Source organism: Equus asinus, chromosome 14 (genome assembly GCF_041296235.1).
Source record: "Equus asinus isolate D_3611 breed Donkey chromosome 14, EquAss-T2T_v2, whole genome shotgun sequence".
Classification (NCBI taxonomy): domain Eukaryota; kingdom Metazoa; phylum Chordata; class Mammalia; order Perissodactyla; family Equidae; genus Equus; species Equus asinus.
Window position 1 is genome coordinate 27,237,984 of NC_091803.1, and position 15,907 is coordinate 27,253,890.

The following is a 15,907-nucleotide window of genomic DNA, read 5'->3' on the forward strand; positions in this document are numbered from 1 at the left end:
TTCCAGCCTCTAGAGGCCGCCTTCCTCCCTGGCTCCCGGCTCCTCCCTCCGTCTTCAAGGCCAGCAATCGCAGGCTCTGACCCCTGCTTCCACTGTCACATGGCCTTCTCCGACTCTGGCCCTCCTGCCTCCCTCTTATAAGGACCCTTGGGATTGCATCGGGCCCACCCAGCTAATCCAGGATCATCCCCCGTCTCAGGGTCTTTAACTTAATCACGCCTGCAAAGTCCCTTTGGCCACGGAAGGCAAATGACATAGTCACAGGCTCCAGGCGTTAGGACGTGGACGTCTTTGGGAAGGGGGCTACTGACCACACCCCTCAACCCGGTCTTTCGTCTTTATCCCGTCTTCCTCAGTTCTGGAATCTTCTACCATTCATGGAGGTTCGGGGTAAAAAAGATTATTCAGCTCTTGTAGTCTTCCAAAAGCTACACGGCTTGCCAGTATTTTTTTTGATACTTCAAAAGCACATTTTTCTGCTTTTTCTGCTCTAAACTCTTCCCTGAGGCTGTTGATGTCTCCTGGGCTGAGTTTAAAAGAATAGCGGGCCATGGGGCAAAAAGTAATTACCAGGGACCAAAAAGGTGTTGACAAATTCATCCCCATATTCCTGCAATCAGGGGGCATCCATCAGCCTTTGACTGCAGTTGGGCCCTAGATGTTCATGGCGACAGTTCTGCCAGGAAGCCAGGGTGCGTAAGTCACAGCCATTCCATCATTCTTTTATCTGAAAACTTTTTTGAATATCTACAAAATGCGGAGTATGGTCTCAGGTCTGGTAGAATTGGTACAATTAAAAGAACACCAGAGTGTTTACACGCACCAGAGTAGCTGAAAAAAGAGAAAATACAGGTGTTGGTGAGGACGTTGGACAACCAGGACTCTCCCACACTGCCGGAAGGAGTGTGCATTTGCACACCAACCACTGAAGAAAGCTACCCGTCAGGCTCTCCTAAGGGGAGCACACACGCATCCCAGGACCTGGCGTGTTCATAGAGATGGGTACACACGAGCACCAAGACACGCACAAGAATGTTTCGGGGTAGCACTGTTGGTAATGGCTCAACTGAAAAGGGCCCAAACGTCCACCACGGTACAGTGGATGAGGATGCATAGCACAGTCACACAGTGGAATCTATTGCCGTGAAGCATGGTTAACTGCATTAAGACAATGCCGTAGCCCGGGCGACTTAAACATTTGTTTCTCACAGTTACACAGGCTGGGAAGTCCAAGATCAAGCACCCAGCAGATTTGGTGTCTGCTGAGTGCTTGTTTCCTGGTTCACAGATGGAAGTCTTCTCACTGCATCCTTACATGGAGAAAGGGGCTAGAGAGCTCTCTGGGGTCCCTTTTATAATCCCACTCATGAGGGCTCCACCTTCATGATCTAATCTCCTCTCAAAGGCCCCGACTCCGGCACCTGCGCAGTGAGGGTTAGGATTTCCACATATGAATTTGGAGGGTACAAACATTCAGTTTGTAACAAATGGGACTGAATGAAATCCAAACACCCGATTTAGGCAATCTTATGAAGAAAGTATTGTGTCGAAGAAGGCAGCCACAAGGAACACACTCTGATTCCATTTACACAAAGTTCAGGATCAGTCAGGAGACCCCTTCCCGCACCGTGGAGTCAACACCTCTCCACCGACAGGACAGGGGCAGACCTGTTTGCCTCCCTAAAACCAGGCAGGCCTGCGACTATGCTGGAAGGGAAGCCATGCCTTCCGAGGCCCCGAGGCCGGCCAACCACGTGCTCCAGGTCAGCCTGGCGCTCTCTCTCAGGCCACACACCTTCTGAGCCATGAACTGCTGTGGATGGAGTCTGGCTACCCCGAAGGTGCTGGGCTGGGGAGACCACACAGAGACAGAAAGAGAGGTCGCAAGAGTGCCAGCCATTGTCTGAGTCTTCCCAGACCAGGCAACACCCGCGGGAGCGATTCCCCAGCTTATTCCAGCCCCTGGCCTCTGAGCTGTCCCCACTGAGACTGAGTAGGGCGGAGCAAGCTGTCCCCACCCCACCCAGACTGCAAATTTGTGAACAAAATAAAATAAAACCAACCAACCAACAGCAAAACTAACCTGTAATGTCAGAAACGGGGAGAGTGGTTACATTTGGAGGGGTGGTGCCTAGAAGCAGGGGTAGGGGGTCTGGGGGCTGGCTACACAGTGTGTTCAATTTGCAGATGTTTATCGAGCTGTACGCTGGCAATGTGTACACTGTCTTTCCCTCTGTCCCTATATAAATATAGATATATAGACATACAGTATATTTTACACTTCAATAAAAAGAGAAAAAGTGCTCTCAACGGAGTGACGAAGATACCTGGTCCAGATCTGGCTTAGGCTCTGATTTTGACAAAGATCTTTTGCTCTGTGTTACCTTTGTTTCTCTGTGTTACCTGTGTTTCCAAGAAACAGAAACTCAATTGCAACTGATTTAAGAAAAAGAGGATTTCTTGGACTCTCACATAAATGAAAAGATCAGGCCTCAGGTATGGCTGTATCCAGAAGTTCAAACAATATGCTCAAGCCCAGATCTCTTATATCCTCTTTCTCTGCTTCTTGGCACTGCTTAGTGTGAATTGTCTTGACTCCAGGCTGACTTTCTCCACAGGGTCTCCATTCTTACAGCTCACAGTTGACGTATTCATCAGAAAGGGAGCTCATCTTTCCCACTTTTCCCACAAAAGAGGTCATATCAATTCTCATTGGCCAAAGGTGGGTCATATGCACTCCTTGAGCCAATTGATAATGCCAGGGAGATGTAGTATTCTGATTGGCCAAGCCAGTGTCGCATGTCTAATCCTGGAATCAGCGGTGGGATCACTCACAACCAAATCATGTCACCACGACGGGAGGAGGATGTTTCCCCAAGGGAAGTTAAGGCACTGTTCTCAGAGGAAGGGGAACTGTATGCTGGAAAGGCAGACAAGCAGATATCCGTGATACACCTTCTGCGCCTCAGTGTCTCCATCTACAAAATGGGTCGAATGCTGATCTCTAAGACCCCCTCTGATGCTGAAGCTTGTGTAATTTTCATCCTGCTGCTGAAGGATTTCTTGGTGCACGGCCGGGGTTGCCATGGCTGTGGATTGTGGAACTCACCAATTCAGTTCAGACTTACCCTGGTCTTTAACTTCCAGTAGCGCAGGTCACTGGGGCCAGAGCCAGAGAAAGGCACACGCACACAAAATATACATAGATAAAGAGAGAGCTATTTTCATATATGTTATCTGTCATATTCTTCACAATTTCTGCTTTAAAGATGATGATAAATGACGCTCAGAGAAGTCAAGTGACTTTCCCTGAGTCACACAATTGATGTCAGGCCAGTAGATTTAAAACCTGCTCTTTCTGACGATGTCAGGGTTTCTCAATCTTGGTTCTGTACAATTGACATTTCGAGCGTAATAATTCTGTGCTGTGGGGGCTGTCCTCTGCCCTATGGGGTGTTCGGCAGTGTCTCCGGCCCTAACTTACTGGATGCCAGAAATATCCCCCGCCCCAAGTTGTGGTAACGAAAAATGTCCCCAGACATTGTCAAGTGTCCCCTGAGGGACAACGTCGCCCTGGTTGAGAGCAACCTCTATAAAGGCAGTGATGGGAATCTAGACTTTGTCCCTTACCTGCTGTGTGACCATTGGGTGAGTGTTTAGTTTCCCTGAGCCTCCATTTCCCTGTCTGTAAAATGGGGAGCAAAGCCATAGCGCCTGCCTGCATCGTGCCTGTAGGATATTGAGCCCCCGCCTGGCACTCTAAGTGCCTTGTGTGCAATAGTCGAGTTCCTTTCTCGATGTAATTTTACAGAGAGAATTTTTCTTTTTGGCAAATTAAAGACACACTGAATGCCAAATGAGGACAGATATTTGAGGTCACTTCCGTTGCCTAATTAGTACAACTCCATTGACAGCCCTGGCTCCTTCAAAGGATGCTCCCTGGGCCGTGGGCCTCTGCAGAGCTGGCTAGGAACTTGGAACTGAGTCAAACGTCCAACATCAAACGTTGCAAAGCTCAGAAATGAGGCCGTGTTCTCCAATGGGGAGCTGTCTCTGTAAACACTCGCCTGCTTGTTAAATTCCTGCAGAAGGCACTTTAATTGGATCCGCCCCCCTCGCTTGGCTAATCAGCCTGCACAGCCTGCACTGGTGAGGTCTCCAGAGCAGAGTTCCCGGACAGGGACTCCCGCCTCGGTCTTTCTCAGGTCCCTGAGGCTAACGCAACAGATGTGCTTACCTGCTCTTCCTGACCCTGAGCCGGTCCTAATCAAGTTTCGGTTCCTGCCCAAAGGTGGTTAGAATAAAGCCACTCTCCCTGATCCCACATCCATTGTCCCTCCTTGTCCATCTCTGTGTCTTCACTGCCCAGCACACGGAGTAGCTGGTCAATAAGTGCTGAATAAATTAATGACTGAATGGGTGCTGGCCGTCGGTCTTGCCCTTTGGACCTCGTGATGCCCATCAGATGCTGGATCCAGGATGCCAAATACAAAGCCTGGGGACCGAGGTGACCTCCAGATTGAGAGTTTCCCTGCCTCTCCCAAACTACCCACATCATCAGAGGTCACAGCATGCTGGTCTGCACGTGGCTGCATTTTCTCTAGCCAGGTTGATGTTCTGGCCAACAGCTCATTGGACTATTGTTGGATAAGGCACACATCCTCCAGTGTGTAACAGTCTCAGTCACCACAGAGATAGGCCCCCCATCATTTGAGTTGCCAAGCTGCATGCTCCAGGCACCTGAGTCGGGGTCTGGGATAGGACAGGACTCCCCGCCCATAAGGAAGTCCTAACAGCTGTTCTATCTGGAATCCGGGACCCCAAGCCTGATTCTAGACATCTGCGTGGGTCTCAGTCTATTTGGCCTGAGTCCTGATCCATTGTGTATTCTTGTCCACTTTATCCCACATCCCTCCCGTCTTTCTTCCCTGGGTCTTCTTGCAGCTGATGGTCAACAAAGACTGAACAGAGACAAATCAGTGCTGATCACAAGGATCCCATGGCATCTCTGCCTTCACTCTTGATCTTGTCTCTGATTCTTCCAAATAGCTCTATTTAGGAGCACGTCTCCCAAAATTAGGAAAGCGGGCTTCCAGGTTGAATGTCTGACCTTCTCCAGAGACCCAGATATAGCAGGGCCTGAGTGATTAGAGGACGTGGTAATGGCAGCCTTCAAAACAAATACGGAGACTATTTCTCCCTTTGGACTCAATTCTCACACTACACACGGGTGTCCACTCAGTGCTCACTCGACCAGCACAGTCCTAACAACACAGTCCCTGCTCCCTCTCCCCACCAGTCCCAGTGAACTTCACTCCCAAACTGGCCATGGAAGGACATACACCAGGGTGACCTGAGTAATCCCAGAGCCGGCGTGGGTCAGGAGCAGCCTAGGGCATTGACGCCAATAAGGATGGGAGGGCATGGGTACAGGCCAAAGAGGTTCAAGGCAAATGCTTGAAGTCTGTTTCATTTTAAGCATAAGCAAACTCTTTGCACCACATTTTGGGGTAGCTCATTGCATCCAACCAACAATAGCATGCGGAAGTTCTTTGAGAATAAATGTCCCAGAGCAAAAATGGTTATTGCTCAGACACAAGGTAAATGCAGCAAAAATCTGATTTTAATGAACTTGAAGAATGCCAGAACTTCTATGTCAATGGGAGGGTTATATCTGCGGAAATGGTGCCCATTATGCATGCAGGGCTTGCTTGATACTTAGAAGCCTGGTTTCTTAGGATAATAAAGGAAAGCACTGAGAAGGCACTCCACTCCAATCTTCTTGTTTTAGAGGTAGGACGCTGAGGCACGAGGGACAGGGAACTGGAAGGGGTCAAGAAATCTGGCTCTAGCATGTTGCTCTGTAACTTTGGGCAAATAATGTCCTCTCTCTGTAACTCAGTTTCCCCATCTGTAAAGTGGGAAGGTTGGGATTTCTAAATTGGAATTGGAAAGTTGGAATCTTTTCTAAGGCCGGTTGATTATGTCTATTTAGAAAGCCTTGACTGCGACTGACCAGACCCAGTGTGCGCCACATTCAGAGGCAGAGCCCCAGCGGGAACTGCAGCCTTTGCTCAGGCAGCTTTCAGAGATTTAATAGGACCTTGTATTCATCTTGCTATGAATCCCATTAACATCACCTCTCCTCATACATCCTTGAGTGTACTGAGATTCCAGTGAATCTCTGAATACCTTATTCTGCTTTGCTACTAATAGACACCCATTTACAGTGCTTTAAACAGATTAGGAGCATGTTTTTTCACATAAAAGAAATCCAGACATAAGTACTTTAGGGTTGATTTGATGGCCCAAGAGTCATTAGGAATCTTCTGTTTTCTACTCCACTATTCTCAAAGTCATGCTATGGCTGCTGGAGCTCCAGCCTTCATGGCACATTCCAAGTATGAAAAGAAAGAGCAAGAGGCAAATATCTATTCCGTCTAGGTAAGCCCCCTTTAAAGAGGTTTACCAGAAGCTCCACTCAATGACTTCTGCTAGCAACTCATTGGCCAAGCGTAACTGCAAAGGGAGGCTTGGAAAAGTGGTATTTTCACTGGGCATGTGGTCACCCCAAATAAAATAGGGGATCGCTTTTAAAGGAAGAGGAGAGAGTGGATACTGAGTAGGCAAATAGTCTCTGCTACATTACACGTCCTCTCACCAACCACCGTGTCCTTGCCATCCTGGTCCTTCCACGTTCCTACTCTTCCACAAGACCTGCCCCAGACAGGCCATGTGTCTCCAATCCTCCTGTTCTGACGAGTCTTCCCTTAGGAGCTATTATTCCATGGGTCAGGGATGCTGCCCCACTTGGACCTACTCATGCAGCATCTCTGGCTCCTGGCCACCAAGCATGCAGATCCCCAACTTTCTCCTTTGTCAAGAACCTGTATGGAAACCACCTTGGATTCCTACCCCAGTTTAGGACCCCTAAAATCCTGTTTGGACCTTGGCTGGAGTCCAATATGGATAATCTGAGTCCTTCTCTGCTGATGGCTCCTGGTTTAGAATTCTGGTTTCCTTGTTGTTTCTTCACCTGGCTCTCCTGTGGGTCTCCTTCCCTGGACCTTGGTTCCTGACTCTCAGCTCAGAGAACCCCAGTGCAGACTCACAGGTTCTTCTGAGCAAACTAGCAATGTTTTTACTGTACCCGGGGAGGGCTGGGTTTCATAATGAGTGGAATTTTCTCTTCCACAGATCAAAATCTACAGTTATACGCTGGATAACGTAATTACACGTGAGTAATATCTTTGAGATTCTGTAGGCTATGAGTGGCTAGGAAACATGTAAAAAGATGCCTGTACCCTCAGTAATCATGAAAATGTAAAGTACATCAAAGAGACTATTTCACAGACTTTTAATTGCACAACATTAAAAAGTCCAACAACATTAAGTGTTGGTGAGGAGGCTGAGAAACTGACTACCTTATCCACAGCTGGTGCAACTGTAAATTTGAACGACAACTTTGGTAGTTTGAAAATATGCAGTGGAGTTAAAGATGGGCATGCTCAATGGCCATGCATTTCACACAGAGGTTTAGACTTCAGAGAAATTCTTACACAAGAAAGCTGGGATATGGATGTTCGTGGCAGCCGCATTTGTAGGCGGATTGCTCTGGCTGAGGAAGGGGCTTCCATAGTGTCTGGAGCTGAGCACAGACCCCAGGGAACTCCCCACCACTCTCTACAACGCTCCTTCAGGCAATTTCCTAGGGAGGGGTGTATGTGGCTGGAAGAGGGACTGGAGCAGGTCCAAAGCAGAGCATCTTCCAGCTTCTATGTGACTCTCTGCCACACCAAGAACAAATAGGAGGAGTGCTTGTTCCTCATCTAGGCTTTCTAGTAACTTCCCAGGAGAACTTCTGTGCCTGGCTGTGATTGGCTGGTCCAGGACACACCTAGGCAGATGAGACAAGAAGGCAGTGCGTGGTAGCAAATGATGGGACTGGGGGCTGTGTAGGGCTTCTTGGAGGCACTGAAAACCACAGCAGGCTGATCCTGAGCAACAACCAGGACAAAGAAAACAGAACCTATGGTCAGGTGGTGCTGGCAGGAGCTCAGGAGGATGCTAGGGCCTGCATATAAATCAGATAAACGTGGCTTCAGGGTCAGGCTCCAGTCCCCAGAGGAGCTAGGATTGTATAAAAATCATAAATTATTATCATCATCAGAATAGCCCACGCTTATTAGGCATTTATCATATGTTGGGAACTGTGTAAAATGCTCTTCCTACTATGGCAGGTACTACTAATTGCATAAGTTGGAGTCCCTATTTCTCATCTAGGTTTTCTAGTCAATTCCCTGGAGAACTTCTGTGCCTGGCTAGTGATTCTCTCCTTATGCCTTATTAACAGTCTGTGATTTTGATCAGAATAGCAATGTGTGCAGAAAAAACATTTTCAAGATTTCCTGTGGCTAAAGGTGGCCATGTGATACACTTCTGACCAATGAGATGAGGATAGAGGTCCACTTGATGGTGCCTCCAGGAAAGCTGGCCTTTTGCCTTCACTCTCCCTCTCTCTCTACCTGGAATGTGGATATAATGGTCAGGATGCAGCAGCCATCTTGCGATCAAGAGGAAAAGAAACTCATGCTAAGGATGGCAGTGCAGGAAAACAAAAGAATCTGGGCCTTGATGGTGATGTTGTCATTTACTACCCACCTCTGTGTTTCTTGTTTAATGGGAAAAATCTACCTATTTTGGTTAAGTCACTGTGACGTTCAGATAAAAACAATCCATAAAGATATACATTATCGCATTTAATCCTCACAACAAACTCGTGGGGTAGGAACTCTTACTATCACCATTTTACAGATGAGGAAACTAAAGCTCCAAGAGGTTAAACTAGCATGTAGTAGATCATGGCTAGAGCTATGTCCACCTCACTCTAAATCCGTCTGTGCTACTCTGCCTCTCCATGTACATTGAGAAGGGGTTTAATCCAATCTTTGTAGATTGGGTTGACCAATAGCCAATGGCGGGGTAGAGGGTGTAGTGACGGGAAGAGGGGTAGGAGGCTACATTGATGGTCTTTATTCAATTCTTGGAGGCGTGAAATTTGACATAGTAAGTCCCCCCTGTTACTCCTTTCTCTGGTCAGCACCTGCTGGGTAGAGAATGCCGTCAGGAATTCTAGAGAAGGGGATGGTGGAAGCTCCGAGAGACAAGTACCCATTCATCCTTCCAGCTACACAGAATGGCCAGCAGCCACTGCATGCAGGATGCGAGCGAATCAAGAGGGAGGATGAAGTGAGGGTCCAGGGTCGGGGGGCAGATCGGACCGCCTCGGGCAGGCAGCTGGAGCCCATCCAGGAGGCAAACGTTTCTTGATTGCACATGAATACTTTTTCGGTGAGACTGATTATCAGGAAAACCCTGGTAAGAGCAGCGATAGGGCATTTGTTTCTTGCCTCTGCCCCCATTCATCCTAGACAATGAGGACATCCCTCCATGGCCCCCGGGAGGACAGACTCAGAGGTGGACAGTAAAAGGTGATCGGAAACTTCACAGAAAGATGCAGAGGGAGACAACAGTGGGTTTGAATCCTGGCGCCCCCGCTTAATAGCTTTGTGATTTTTGAAGCGGTTATTTAACATATCTGATTATGGGCTAATGACTCATGCGTCCTCACGAGGATGTAAAGAAAATATGTGACCACATCCGGCACATGCTGGATGCACAGCGTGAAAGCGCCTCTGCTTTCTTCCTGTGCAAGCCCGAAACAGGAAGGGGTGCTTCACTTCTCTGCTTTCCGGGCAGACCCACGGGGCTCCCCAGAGGGCACACCAGGGCCTGCCATTTGTGCCAGACACTCAGTGCTTTGCGTTCTTCATGGTTTTAAATGTTCCCATAAGCCCTTTGAGGTAGGGATTATGATCTCCTGTTACACGAAAAAGAGAGCTGAGGGGCTGGCCTGGTGGTACAGTGATTAAGTGCGCACGTTCTGCTTCTGGCAGCCCGGGGTTCGCCGGTTCGGATCCCGGGTGCGGACATGGCACCCCTTGGCGCACCATGCTGTGGTAGGCGTCCCACGTATAAAGTAGAAGAAGATGGGCATGGATGTTGGCTCAGGGCCAGCCTTCCTCAGCAAAAAGAGGAGGATTGGCAGCCGTTAGCTCAGGGCTAATCTTCCTCAAAAAAAAAAGAAAAGAAAAAGAAAAAGAAAAAAGAGAGCCGAGGTTCAGGAAAGTTTAAATAATGTGTCCTTGGACACAAAGCTAGTAGATGGTAGAGCTGGATTTTGATTCCAGTGCTCGACCTTTAACCACCATGATATTCTTCTTCCCATCAGGAACTCGGAAACTGAGTATCAAACCCGATTTGAATACCAAGACTTTAGCACTTTATCTAACAAAAGTAGAGCAAATACACACTGGACTGTGTGTCACAGTCTATGAAGAGACCGCCAAGCAACAGTGACGCTGCCTATGACCGGCTCTGCGTCTCCTGGAGTCGCACCATTTCCATCCTTCCTTCTTTCCTTCCTTCTCTCTTTCCTTCCTCCTTCCCTCTTTCTCTCTCTCTCTCACTTCCTTCCATCTTTTTCTCTCTTAAAAATATTTAGGAGCATCTTCTTCTCAGTACCAAGTCCTGTCTGTGGTGCTAGAAGGCTCATGGAGATGAATAAGGCACTGTTTTATACCATTTAGAGATTCTGCTGGTGGCTGATACATCATGCCGACACTTGGAGAAATAAAAGGCTGAACCCTATCTTACTTACAGCTCAAAATGAGAGAAGACTGCCAGGCAGGGCCGCAAGGGGGGTCGCACCAGGGACAGGGTAAAAGCAATCTGAAGTTGTAGGGGGCAGCTTAAGTATGGCAAGTAGGGTGGGGTTAGCTAGGTTTTGTGGGCTCCCTATGGATTAGCTAATACTTTTAGGGGGCTCTGGGGCATAGAGGTTGTCCCTTGCTGTCTGGTGCCTGGCCCTGGGGCAGTTAGGATGGGTGCCAGTGTGACGGTCTGATAAGGGATGTGGTCGGGGACTGAGCTTAATTAGCTGATCAAGAAGGGGATCTGATTAGCCTCTAGCCGGGGGCCAGACTGGGTCAAGACAGCACAATAAAAAATTATATGAGACACACTGTCCCTCCCTGTAACAGGCTTACTACCTAGCGGCAAATGCTGACATCAAAAGTCATCATCTCCTAGAGAGAGTCTAGCCTAGTGGTTAAGAGCCCTGAAGCCGCTTCCACCTCCCGGTTCCTCCAAACACCAGCTGCATGATCTTACGCAAGGTGCTTACCCTCTCTGTCTCAGTTCTACCTTCTGTACACTGCAGGTGATGGTAATAATTGCCCCTGTCTCATAGGAAGGGTGTAAGGAGAAATGAATGAATGTAATAAAGCACTTAGATGAGCTCCCAGCAAAATGTAAATATTTAGTAAGTGTGAGTTACTATTATTAATATGATTATCACTATCATTGTTATAATGCAATGTCTGCTCTAGTGGAAACATCCACAAAAGGCTGTGACAGCAAAAGGGAAGGTTAGGCAACCTTCACGGTGAACAGGCTACGACAACCGACCCCCTTCACAAAGTCCTGGCTGAGGACTGGGAGTGGGTCCTCCTGGTGAAGACAGCACTGGAGTGGGCTGATCCTCAGGGTCACATGGAGCCTCCGCCTGTTCTTGGAAATCCACAACCACTGGGATAGAAGGGTGGAGCAGAAGCTCCATCCACTCCACCTGCAGAAGACCCGGGAGAGGTGTTTGGGAGGAAGAGGCACCCACCCTCTGACAACAGGGATGCTCTCTGCAGAGGCAGCTTCAACAGTTTCACTCATGGAGTCATTTGTGGGCTGCTGAAAGCCCCCTCGGGCCATGTTGCTTGAAAATCCACCATTAGCATTTCCACTTAATTACTTTTGTAGGCAGGTACATTTTCACAGGATTAAGGCGTTATGTCAGCCATGAGGGATTGAATTATAACTCCTGGAGGATGAACTTCATGGATTAAAGGGGGGTGCTTTATAGTCCCAGCCCTCCATTGTTTTCTGGAGGGAAAAATGATTATACAGTGACATAGACTACGAGAGCAAAAGGATATTGACTTCTAAGCAGAACCAGCTGGCTTGTTCCTCCCATTTACAGTTGGAAGCATCCAATTGATTTTGGTAGATATTTATATGTGTTGTCTAAAGTGTGGGTAGTACATTGATCTGTCATGCTTTCACCCAAATTTTCTGGGACAGTCTTCAGTAGTCCCTTTATTATTTCATTGACTGATTAATTTGGTAAACAACTACCTATGAAGAACTTGGTGGTGATAGACCCTGGAGATACCACAACAATTAGAGCCCCTGACGTCAGGGAATTCCTAGTCTGGTACGGGAGACAAGCAGTACACAAATAAGCACCTGATTGAGTGGCGGCAGCATAGGTTACACTGACTCCAGACCACTGGGATCCAGTGTGGACTTAGTCTTCCTGTATCTCCATGTCTTGCTGTGCTTTCCTCTGAATGGCTTTATTCTTAGTTTATTATCATGCTGTGTCCCCTGGTAGCTTTGGGCTTACGTGAAACAGACCAGTTTAGCCATTCCCATGGAGTGTCTCTCCTTGTTCACAGAAAAAGCTGATATTCATAAGACAGACTTGGTCAGGGGAGTGGAATTGGCTTATTGGGCCAGACCTGAGTTGCATGGCCTTCCCTGGAGCCCAGGAGGAAGGCATATAGTTAGACCCAGCTATACTGCTAGATTTAGTGTGTTTGAAGGGTGATTCCCTAAAAAAGTGGGGCACAACTCCCAACATGCCTGGACACTAGCCAAGCAAAGACAACTTATATGGACAGATACAGGAAAGCCCTTCTTGGGGATGCTTGGAAGGAGTCTGAGGCCAAGAGGCCCTTTGTAAGGCCCTCTTGCATGCATTTTTAACACTCGCCTCTCTTAGTGGCCAACTCTACAAGTGGTTGTTTCCTCATCTCTGTCTGACACTTGTCACCCCTCCTCCCAGCCTGACCCACCTGTTATGACCATCCAGGGTTATGACATCGACCAGAACCTTGCTCATTAAAACATCTGTGCAACTGTCCTATTGCAATGCCAAATGGATCCAGGGTGAAGCTGGGACATTTCCCAAAGTCTGTTGTGTAAGTAATTGTTTGACATTGGCTAGGACACCTTTCATCATCCAATGTTATTTAGGGTAAAACAGCAGGATTACAAAGGTGATTGAACTTCTAAATCTTTTTAACAAAAATTCATCTCTCTCTCTTTACACATCAGACAAAAAGATGATGTCATTTGATGTGCCCTGACCCTGACTTGTACATCAGAAAACAGCATCCTTTTGGGCCACTACTAAGAAAACTATAAATGAAGCTGCACACATAGAATGTATTGAGTGTGTTAAAGAAAAACTTATTCAATTATTCATGACACTTGTTAAAGAACCATAAGGCAGACTTTATTCAGGACCAACACAGGAGGCGTAAGGACCACTGCAGTGGGGTTTTGCAAGGAGGCGGGCATTGGGGTCAACCCAATTACAACAAGGGAAAATGGGAATTTATAGCCAAGGAGCGGGGGTAGGGGGGCTCAGTGGACGGAAAGTTACCAAGAGGAAATATCAAGGTGAGGATGCTAAAGCAACCTAACGAGATTCTTGCTGAAGGCTTCCAGGTGATCAGACATCACCTGTGGGACAGTGGGGCATGAGGAGCCCGATCAGAGGTCGAGGACGGGGATTCTGGATAAACTGACTTAGCAGGAGTCCTGCTAAAATTAGACAGGGCAGAGCCAGCACCGAAGCCCAAAGCCGGGGCCGGGGTGAGAAGAGAGTCAGAGGAGCCCGGGTGGAGTTTGGTCAAGGAGAGACTCTTGGTCAAGTGTATCCGAGCTGCCAGTACCCTTTTTCAAGTAGGGTTGCCCTTTGGGGCCCTTTGGAGTAAATCAGAGTTGGATTGGTTCTCAGAAATTTAGGAGACATTTTCCTTTAACCCTAAGGCTCTTTCACATAAAGAAAAGGAGAAAATTTTGCACGCAAGAGTGACTCATAAAGATTTTAAATATCCTAGAATCAGAGCATCTCCTCCTCTCTCCCATTTCTGCACGAAAGGCTTGGAGAAGCTTCTGATAATTATTTTGGGGTCAGGTGTACAGAAATGCCTATCTTTTTGACATTCCTTGATCTGCATCACAAATGAATGGGCTGGGACCCTGAGTCCTTGAGGATCCCACTCGCTCATCAGAAATCCTGGCTTGCATAGGTTGCATTCACCAGATGAAGGAAATGGTCTTTCTCCCTCTTTTCAGGTCTGTGCCCTCCTCCACTGGGGGCTACAACCAGCACAAAGTTATAGAGCCTCCAGCTATCAGCAGGGAATTCTAGGGCAATTAGCTGGAAACAAAGAAAATAAGAAGTGAGCCTTGAAGCAAGCACAGAGAGAGCAAATCAGGTCCCAGACTGAGTGTGGAGGCAGGAACGGAGAGGCATGGGTCAGCTGAGTGCTTGCCAATGTTGCTTGATTATTAAGGTTCTGATGGTCCATACCCCAACTCCTCGGTTCAGACACATATTTGCCCACATACAAAGTTTCTGCATCAGGACCCATCTAACAATTGATGTATGTATTTGCTGGATTAGATTTGTGTGTGTGTGTGTTGATTTGTTGTTTGTTTTCCCCTGAAAATCTATTAATAAATTCATGGCACGTCTTAAAATAAACGGTGTTTCAGAACTCAGGGGTGCAGTATTTCTGGCAGAGTCAGGAATGTACGATCTCAACTAGATAAAACTCCTTATAGTGTTCATCTCTGTCATCTCGTATGTACTGTTTCTTCATCCATCCCTCCATCCCTACATCATCTATCTATTTAGTAGGTGGGTAGAAACTTATTTAGTAGAAACTTAGGAAAAGTACTTAACCTGTCTGTGTCTTGGTTTCTTGACCTTCAAAGACCAGTTGTAAAGATTAAATGAAATAATACAATGTTCATATAAAGCACTTTCACAATGCCTGGTACAAAATCAGGGCTCAACCAGTATTCATAAACTGTTCATTTCATTCATTCGTTCAATGATCTCTGCTGACACCTGGCATCTGCTAGACTCTTTGAGGCACAGGGTTTTTCAGATTTGCTGCTGATCTGAAAGGGCACCTTCAAAGAAGGTGAAGTGAGTTTGGTCTGAGGCATAAATGTATAGACGTGTCGCAGGAAGTTAATCAAGGCGGCCCCACCCATAGCTCTCATTGGTTACCTGCTTGTTTCTCTTCCTGTTTTCTACCCCAGCTGCTCCTGTGGTGCACAGTGTATAACAGGAGGAGGAAGAGGAGGACAATGCCTCTGCCCTGCTTCCGCTATCCTGTCACAGACCCTTGTTTTCACTGCTGCCCGTCTCTGCAGTTTTGGCGTTCTCTCTCATTTCCCTTCCCCCATTCACCTGCTTTCCACTCTCAGCCTGGGCCTCTATCTCTGCCCAGCTTTGTCCACCACTGTCAGCTTTCCTAGGCTACGTCTTGTGGCAAGATGGAAAATCTCCTACAGATTGGGTTATGTCCACCGATGACACTGGGACCATGATGGCGGGTTCCAAGTTCCCCGTGGTTTCTGATCTCATTATCTGGCATTGACACAGCCTGGTGAGCTGGTCCCAGTCTCAGGAGAGTAAAATTCCCATTGGCAACATCCATGGAACTGTACTCTGAAAGCTAAGAAAAGTCTCTTTTGCTCCATATGCATCTGTCTGGGAACCCAGAATTTAAACTCCATGAAGGAAGGAATTTTTTTGTGTATTTTATTCACTATTGAATACCCAATACCCGGAACTATGTCTGGCACACAACAAGCACTCAATAAATATGTGTCAAATGAATGAATGAATGAATGAATGAACCTAGAAAAATCATCCCTGGAGGCATAGACGTGACTCCCAAGGAGGTAAGGAATATTTCAGAGC